Consider the following 9,503-nt stretch of genomic DNA (forward strand, 5'->3'; position numbering starts at 1 on the left):
TGGTTTCCAGTTTGGCCCATTTGGCCACAAAGAACTGCATTTTGTTTTTTTTTAATAGCTGAGTAGTATTCCATGGAGTAGATGAACCATAGCTTTCTTATCCAATCCTCTTTTGATGGGCATTTTGGTTGTTTCCATGTTTTTGCAATTACTGATTGTGCTGCTATGAACATAGGAGTGCATGTTGGTTTCTCATAAAACAATTGTTCTGGATATATTCCTAGGAGTGCTATTGCTGGGTCATACGGTATGTTGATTTTGAGTTGTTTGAATATTCTCCATGCTGATTTCCATAGAGGCTGTACCAGCCTGCAGCCCCACCAGCAGTGGAGTAGGGTTCCCTTTTCCTCGCAACCTTGCCAACAAGTGTTGTTGGTGCTTTTATTCATGTGGGCCAGTCTTACTGGCGTTAGGTGGTACCTCATTGATGTTTTAATTTGGATTTCCCTTATTGCCAGGGAACTTGAGCATTTTTTCATATGTTTATTTGCCATTTGGGTTTATTCCTTTGTGAAGTGTTTGCCCATTTCCCGTGCCCATTTCTTGAGTGGCTTGTTTGTTTTGACATTTTGGTTGTTTTGTAGTTCTTTGTATATTCTGGAGATCAGCCCTCTATCACCTATGTCGTGTGCGAAGATCTTCTCCCATTCTGTGGGTTGCCTTTTTACTTTGTTGATTGTTTCTCTAGCTGTACAGAAGCTTCTTAGTTTGATGAGGTCCCAATTGTTTATTTTGGTCTCGATTTCTACTGCATTTGGAGTCTTTTTTAGGAAGTGAGGGCCTACCCCTAAGTGTTCCAGTGTGTTTCCAACATTTTCTTCCAAACATTTGAAGGTTTCTGGATGTAGATTTAGATCTGTTATCCATTTAGATCTGATCTTGGTGTATGGTGAGAGATGTGGATCTATCTTTTTGTTTCTGCAGGCCATTAACCAGTTGTCCCAACAGCATTTATTGAACAGACCTTCCCATTTGCCTGGATTGTCGTTTGTCTTTTTGTCAAAGATTATTTGGCTGTACCTGTTTGGACTCCCTTCTGGTGTTTCTATTCTGCTCCATTGATCTTCCTCTCTATCTTTGTGCCAGTACCAGGCTGTTTTGATAACCACTGCCCTATAGTATGTCCAGAGGTCCGGAACTGTGATTTCCCCCTGCTAACTTCCTGTTCTTCAGGATGGTTCTAGCTATCCGTGGTTTTTTGTGTTTCCAGATGAACCTTTGGATCATTGTTTCCACTTCCGTGAAGAATGTTTTGGGCAATTTGATTGGGATTGCGTTGAATGTATATATTGCTTTTGGCAGTATAGACATTTTAATGATATTGATTTTACCTATCCAGGAGCATGAGATGTTACTCCATCTTTTGAGGTCTTGTTCAATTTCTTTTTTAAGTAGTTTGTAGTTTTCTTCAAATAAGTCTCCTACATTTTTGGTTAGATTTATTCCCAGATATTTAATACTTTTCTCTGTTATTTTGAATGGTATCTTGCTGGTTAAATCTTTTTCCATCTTGGGGCTGTTCGCATACACTATGGCTGTTGATTTTTGTTCATTAATTTTGTACCCTGCCACTCTACCAAACTCTCGTACAAGTTCTAGCAGTCTCTGTATTGAGTCTCTTGGCTCTTCTACATAAAGAATCATATCATCTGCGTATAGTGAGAGCTTGACTTCTTCGTTTCCCATTTGGATTCCCCTGATTTCTTTTTCTTGTCTTATGGCCTCAGCGAGTACCTCTAGGACTATGTTGAATAGTAGTGGAGAAAGCGGACATCCCTGTCTTGTTCCAGATCTCAGTGGGAAGGGTTCTAGTTTTTCTCCATTCAGTATGATGTTGGCGTTGGGTTTTTCATACATGGCTTTAATTATGTTGTGGATTTTTCCATCTATGCCTACTCTGGTTAGAGTTTTTAGTAGGAAGTGGTGTTGGATTTTGTCAAAAGCTTTTTCTGCATCTATTGATACTATCACGTGATTCTTGTATTTCAGTTTTTGGATGTGGTGTATCACATTTATGGATTTCTGAATGTTGAACCATCCCTGCATTCCAGGGATGAATCCTACTTGATCTGGACGAATGATCTGTCTGATGTGTTTTTGAATTCTGTTGGCTAGGATTTTGTTGAGAATCTTAGCATCAATGTTCATCAAAGAGATAGGTCTGTAGTTTTCCTTCTCTGTTAGTTCTCTGTCTGGTTTTGGGATTAAGGTAATGTTGGCTTCATAGAATGAGTTTGGAAGGGTTGCTTCTTTTTCTATTGTTTTGAAGAGTTTGTAGAGGATTGGGGTCAGCTCTGTTCGGAATGTTTTGTAGAATTCTGGAGTGAAGCCATCTGGACCTGGGCTTTTCTTTTTTGGGAGGTCTTTAATCACTGATTCAATCTCTGCTTCAGTTATGGGTTTGTTCAGGTCGTTTGTTGCTTCTGGGCTAAGTTTTGGCAGGTGGTAGAAGTCTAAGAACTTTTCCATTTCTTGGTGATCTTCTGATTTGTTGGAGTACAGTGCTTTGTAGTAATTTCTAATTATGGCCTTAATGGATGCGGTGTCTGTTGTTATGTTGCCTTTTTCATCTTTGATGCTGTTAATTCTTGCCTTCTCTTGTTTTTTCTTTGTCAGTCGGGCCAGTGGGGTGTCTATCTTGTTTATCTTCTCAAAAAACCAGCTTTTTGATTCATTGATTTTGTGTATCGTTTGTTTTATTTCTATCTGATTAATTTCCTCCCTTGTTTTGATGATTTCTTGTTTCCTATTGTGTGTGGGGCTCTTCTGCTGTTGTTTTTCCAATTCCTGGAGGTGTGTGTTTAGTTCCTGTATTTGGCGCCTCTCTTGGGCCTTGACATGAGCTCCAATTGTGATGAGTTTACCCCGTAGCACTGCTTTGGCAGTGTCCCACAAATTTTGGAATGTTGTTTCAGAGTTTCATTGGTTTCCATAAATTTTTTGATCTCATCTTTAATTTCTTCTCTGATCCATTGTTCGTTTAATAGCATATTGTTCAGCCTCCAAGAGTTTCTGTATTTCCTGGGGCATTTTGAATTGCTGATTTCCAGTTTCATTCCGTGGTCGTCTGAGAGGGTACATGGTATGATTCCTATCTTTTTGAAGTTATTTAGGTTTGCTTTGTGTCCTATCATGTGGTCGATCCTGGAGAAGGTACCATGCACTGCTGAAAAGAATGTATAATCTGTGGCCTTAGGATAAAAAATTCTATAAATATCTATCATGTCCAGTTGTTCTATTGTTTGTATAAGCTCTGTTGTTTCTTTGTTGAGTTTTTGTTTTGTTAATCTATTGTTGTTAGTGGGGTGTTAAGATCACCCACTATTATTGTGTGCATATCTATGTCTCCCCTTAAGTCCGTAAGTAATTGCTTCACGTAGCTAGGTGCGTTTGAATTTGGTGCATATATGTTCACAATGGTAATTACTTCCTGATGGATCAGTCCCTTCACCAATATATAATGTCCTTCTCTGTCCTTTTTGATGTGTGTCAGATTGAAGTCCACATCATCTGAAATTAAGACAGCTACCCCAGCCTTTTTTTCTCGTCCATTGGCATGAAATATCTGTTTCCAACCTTTCACTTTCAGCTTCTTCGAATCTCTTCTGGTTAGATGTGTCTCTTGTAGGCAACAGATAGTTGGGTGCTGTTTGATAATCCATTCTGTTAATCTATGCCTTTTGATTGGTGAGTTCAGGCCATTTGTGTTAAGAGTTAAAATTGAGAGGTTGTGATTTTGCCCTGCCATACTTGTTTTTGTGGGTGTTGATATCTGTATAATTGCCCTTCCTTGTGTGGACTTTAGTGTGGAGAACTTCCCGTTTGCCATCTTTGATTATGATTCACCTCCTTTTTTTCTGGAATTAGTGCATTTCTAAGGAGATTTTGTAGAGCTGGTTTTGTGCTGGCATATTCTTCTAATTTCTCTTTGCTATGAAAGTATCTGATTTCATTCTCAAATACGAATGAGATCTTTGCTGGGTACAATATTCTTGGTTGACAGTTGTTCTGATTCAGGATTTGGAAGATCTTTGTCCATTCTCTTCTTGCTTGTAAAGTCTCTTCAGAGAAGTCAGCAGTGATCCTGATTGGTTTTCCCCGGTATGTGATCTTTTCTCTGCTTCGTACTTGTCTCAGGATTCTTTCTTTGTCTTCGTTGGAGTGGAACTTGAGCACCATATGTCTGGGTGAAGATCGCTTTTGGTCATATCTGCTGGGAGTCCTTTGACCGTCCTGGATTTGGGCTGGGTTCATGTTCCAAGTGTTTTGGAAGTTTTCCTGTATAATTTCGTCGAGCACCATTTGCATTCCTGACTCTTTTTCCGCTCCTTCAGGAAGGCCAATAATCTTAATATTCGATTTTCTGAGGTTGTCTTTCATTTCTTGTATGGTCTTATTGGCTTTGTTCAGACTTGTCTCCAGCTGTTTAATGAACTGGGTATGTTCGTTTTGTGTGTTTTCCGTTTCAGAGATCCTCTCTTCTGCTGTATTTGTTCTGTTGGCTAGGCTCTCAATTTTGTGCTCTAAGTCAAGGATTTTACTTTTCATTTGTTGTATTTCTGAGGCTATGTGGTTCTTGAATTCCTTGAAGTCCTCCCAATTCTTCTCATTATCTCTGACATATTTTAACATTATTTTTTTTGAATTCCTTGTCTGGTAGATCTTCTATGTCTTCATCTCGCATCTCCGAAATAGACATTGGCTGTTGATCCTTTATGGGCGGGGTGTTGGCTCTCTCATCTGGATCATTACCTTTTCTGGTATTTCTTCCCATTGTGTTAGTGTTTCTTTTTTGAGAGACCTAGGCACCAGTGTGCTGAGGGGTCTCCAAGCACTATCCTGTAGAGATCGGAGTTTGCAGGTGTGGAGAAGCAGGGTGTGGGAATTTTCAAGGCACTTTTGGTGCGTCTCCAGAACACTGGACCTCAGGGCGCCACTTCCAGGGCCCAGCGGATTCAAAGCTCACTCTCAGCTCGTCCCCTACAGGTATGTTACCACAGGGCGTGGGGGAGTGAAGGCACTCTCTGTGCGCGCCCCCTGTGCGCGGTATCACAGGGCTCGGAGGATTCTAGGTGCTTTCTCGGTGTGTCCCCAGTGCCAGGGACTGCAGGGTGTGGAGGTTCCAGGTGCTCTCTGGGAACGCCTCCTGCACGCGGGTCCACAGTGCCCTCCTGGTGCGTCTCCCAAGCATAGGACTATAGGGTGTGGGGTGTTCCAGGTGCTCTCTGGAAGCGCATCCTGCGTAGGCCCACCCACCCCAGCGCTTGCAGGGGACCGACCGCCCCAGTGCCAGCACGGGACTGCCCAGCCCAGAGGCATGCTTGGGTTCCTGTGGGATAGCACCGCCCAGCTGAGTGCCAGACCGCAAAGGCACGGGGGAGTATTCAGTGTGCCTTTTGCCTTTCTCCTCAGTGCACAGGACCGCTGTGCGTCACCTCCCAGACACAGTTTTGGCAGTTTCAAGGCACTCGCCCTGTGTCCCTAGACGCTGAAGTCTCGGGGATAGGGGCGGGGAGATGAGCACCAAGGGTGTTCAGGCTCTGTGCATGCCCCTGGGGGGCCAACTCCCGGAGCCTCCAACCCACCACTGTCCCCACCTAACTCACTCAAACCTCAGGTTCTTGCAGTCTGCCTCTTCCTCTGGTGGGAACCCTCGCCGCGGGTGCGTCTCCTGGTGACTGCGTCCGGTGCAGGGCCTGGCGGGCCCCAATGGGACCTGGAGACTGCGGCGGGTGCAGGCGGGTGCAGGTCCTGGCGGGACTTGGCGACTAGGGTGGGCGGATGCCAGGGGGTCCTGATGACTTCAGGTCCTGATGGCTGCAGCGGGTGCAGGTCCTGGCGGGTCCTGGCGACTAGGGTGGGTAGGTGCCAGGGGGTCCTGGTCACTGCTGGTCCTCACGGCCACAGCGTCTGTGGGTCCTGAGGTCTGCGGGTCGACTGTGGTTTTCAGCGGCCGCACTCAAAAGTGACTCAGCAGGTCAGGAGCGGAAAGCCGTCTTCCCTGCCCTTTGTTTTGTTTTTCCCTGGTTGTTCTTCCAAGTTGTGTGGATTTTTTTGGCTCCACACTGTCCAGGTAACTTCACGTTCTTCTCCCTGTAGCTCTATGCTGCTCCACTTACGCTTTTGTCACATTCTAGCCCTCTCTGTCTGTGAGCTCCCTCACAGTCTTCCTCCTATGTCGGCCATCTTGCGAGTCTCCTGGATTATATATTTTAATTCTGTGTTCCTCGTTGTGTGTGGCCACTGTGGAAGCAGAACTGTCTTACTCAGTTAGCTTAGTGGGTAAGATGAAGCAAATTTTATTACATATTTTCAAATAATCTCCTTGAGCTTTTGGATGCTTGCTGTATAGTGTGTTAGAGCATGTGCTCAGTGCCTCAACCTTTCACATTGTGCCTTAATCTTCACCTACTGCCCATACCAAGCCTCAAGGTCAGCCAAAGCAATGAGGGAAGCCTTTTCATCCCCTTCTTAATTATGCATGAAGCCTGGCGCATGTGCATAATTTTTGATCCACATTTGAGCATTTCATGTCCCTCTACAGAGTTCAATTGTCTCCCTCACCCCACTACTTCTTGAATTCTTTTCTCAGATTATTGTTTGGTCCAACTGATAAGTACATCTTTAGGTAATTTCAACATTAAATAACTGCTGTTCAGTGCTTTGATAAACACTCTGGTAATGGATCTTTTATTATCTAGTAAGGAGGTTTTCTTGTGGAGCAGCTAGATAGGCAAAACAGCAACATTATTCTAGGGTGGGGCTTTTTCGTAACCCCCCAAAACATTTTATCCACGTTAATAGCTGTTATTCTCAGTTAACATGGCTCAGGATGCTGAGTTTCAAGCTCAACACAAAGTTTCAAATAATGCAAGTTCAAATGCAGAAAGCTTATCATTACTACTGAGATTCAGCTACTTTCCTTAAACAAATACTCCTTGCTTTATTGTCATCCTATGCCGAATTTCTACAATTTTTAACTTTTTTGCGTTTTTAACTTTTAACATTTATTTAAAGTGAAGAAATTTCACAATGCTGATTTAGGAGGACAGTGACACAATCCCTCAGTCTGCATTTGACTCCACCCACCCTCCTTCTACCTTCTTGTTTTCTAAAAGTTTTTACAATGACAGTCACCTACCTGTGCAGTACAACACGAGACCTAGTTTCTGTTATCTAACTGTGATGGTTAACCCACTGACCAGTGTGCCCTCATCCCCCTCACAACTCCTTCTCCACTCTGGCAACCACGCTGAACTTTTATCTTTTATATGGGAGATCATGTGGTTTTTGTGTTCCTGGCTTCTTTTCTTTCTTTCTTTTTAAACATTTTATTATTATTATTATCATTTTATGACACAGTTCCATAGGCTCCTGGTATTTCCCTTATCACAGCCCCAATTCCCTCCCCCTGCCAACCTAGTTTCTCTATATCATTACTAAAATATAGTTCTTCATACACAGTCATATGTCCATATGTCCATCATTGTGGACATGGACAATGGCAGAGAGTACAGAATCCTATTGTCAAGATATTGTGAACAGTTTCATTATAAGTCCATCTTTGTCTGGAAGCAGAAATGCATACTACATTGTATCCTCACATATGGATGTTAGTCTCCATTTCACAGCTACAGTACATCCACTTAAAAGAAAAGTCATGATACAAAATCAGCAATAGAAAGAAAAATAGAAATTTACAATGCCATGAAGTTAAATGACATGTTACTGGATATGACAGTCTCCATCACACAGCTACTATATATCGCCTTAAATGAAGAGCCACAAAACAAATCAACATCAGGAAGAAAAAAAAGTAACAACACCAAGAAGTTAAATAACATGCTCCTAAAGGACTAACGTGTAACTGAAGGAATGAAAATCAAGAACCTTCTTGAAGAAAATGATGCCACTGCATGATCTATGAGTCATTGAATGATTTAATCAGAAGGAAGTGTTTTGAAGTTTTCCAAAAGTGGTGGTAAACACAAAACCATAGATGTAAGAGACCTAGACAAAAAAGTCAAGAGAAAGAACAAAATATACATGCTTGTACACACATTTACATATTTCATATTCAAGTCACAGGAAAGCAAATATAAAGAGAATATCATTAAGCCATCCTGAGGATAAAAACACACGCCTACAGAGGAACAATAGTAAGATTCATTGTAAATTTCTCAACAGAGAGAGTGCAAAAGAAATGTTTCTGTATGTCTCTCCTTCTCTCTTTAAATCTACCTTTCAAATAAAAAAAATATTTTTTCATTTGACACAGAAATCGTGATTTCCCTTAGATTTGCAAACTAAAAATAAAAAATAAAGAAGCTAAATACAATAATGAAATGCTTGTATATACTAGCATTGCAGCAAATAAAGTTTTCCCAGTCTTATGTCTGTCAAATAAATGGTCAAGAATTATATTCTATTACAGTTTTAATGATCTATAATTATTTTTAAAATTGTATGTGTAAAATGATGATCTTTTCTTTCAGTTTTAGTTTCTTGTCCAAATTTCTGCTGAATGGCAACAACCAGCATGTGCATAAGCTGATTGGGGCTATGGACTGTGCCGGACTCTATAGTTGCAAGCACACACAAGAATCAGGTCTCGGGTCACCTCAGACTAAGTTTCTTTGGAGATCCCTCCACCTGAACTGCTGATCTCAGAACACCAACCATGAAGAGACTATGTCAGCCAGTGGATTCTGAATAGATTTCATCGTGATTGGAATGGCAAGATTGGCAGCAATTCAGAATTGTTGAACTATCAAAACTGCTTGAGCAGGACCTTTGGAGTGTGCCTTACATCGGGGACCTGGGATGGGTGGGAGGCTGGGTGGGACTTTTCCCTTTGTTTCTTCCCTGACCCCAGTTATGGGGAAAGAAAATGATGATGATATTAATGTGAAAACAATGGTATTACCCAATTTTTAAATTTTTTTTTTCATTTTTTTCAATTTTATTTAATTACATTGTATTATGTGACACAGTTTAATAGGTAATGGGATACCCCCACCCTTCCCCACACCCTCCCCCCATGTTGGGTTACTCTACCTTGTTACATAACCACAGTTCAAGCTCAGTTGAGATTCCCTCACTGCAAGCATATACCAAACATAGAGTCCAGCATCTTGCTGTCCGGCCTAGTTCAACAGCTTCTTAGGGAGACCCTTCCCATAGGTATTACCCACTTTCTTGTAGCCCTTGACCCTTTGTACCCTAATCAACTAAGTAAGATTATTAAATAAATAAAGTAATTAATAAATAAATAAATCCTGCTGAACTCTGATCTTTTTACTTTTTAAACTATTTAGCGGAACATTCAGCCTTTGACTACAATGTAAATTCAAAAATATGGTACCTCAAAAATTATAGAAGAAATATAATGGAAGAAAGAAGTGGGTGGTGGGAGAAGGATGAGAACAGGAGGAAAGGAAATATGTTAGAATTATATCAATGAACTACATTGAGTCTCTTTCTATTCACATCACATGAACATG

This window comes from Ochotona princeps, chromosome 4 (assembly GCF_030435755.1).
Source record: "Ochotona princeps isolate mOchPri1 chromosome 4, mOchPri1.hap1, whole genome shotgun sequence".
Lineage (NCBI taxonomy): Eukaryota > Metazoa > Chordata > Mammalia > Lagomorpha > Ochotonidae > Ochotona > Ochotona princeps.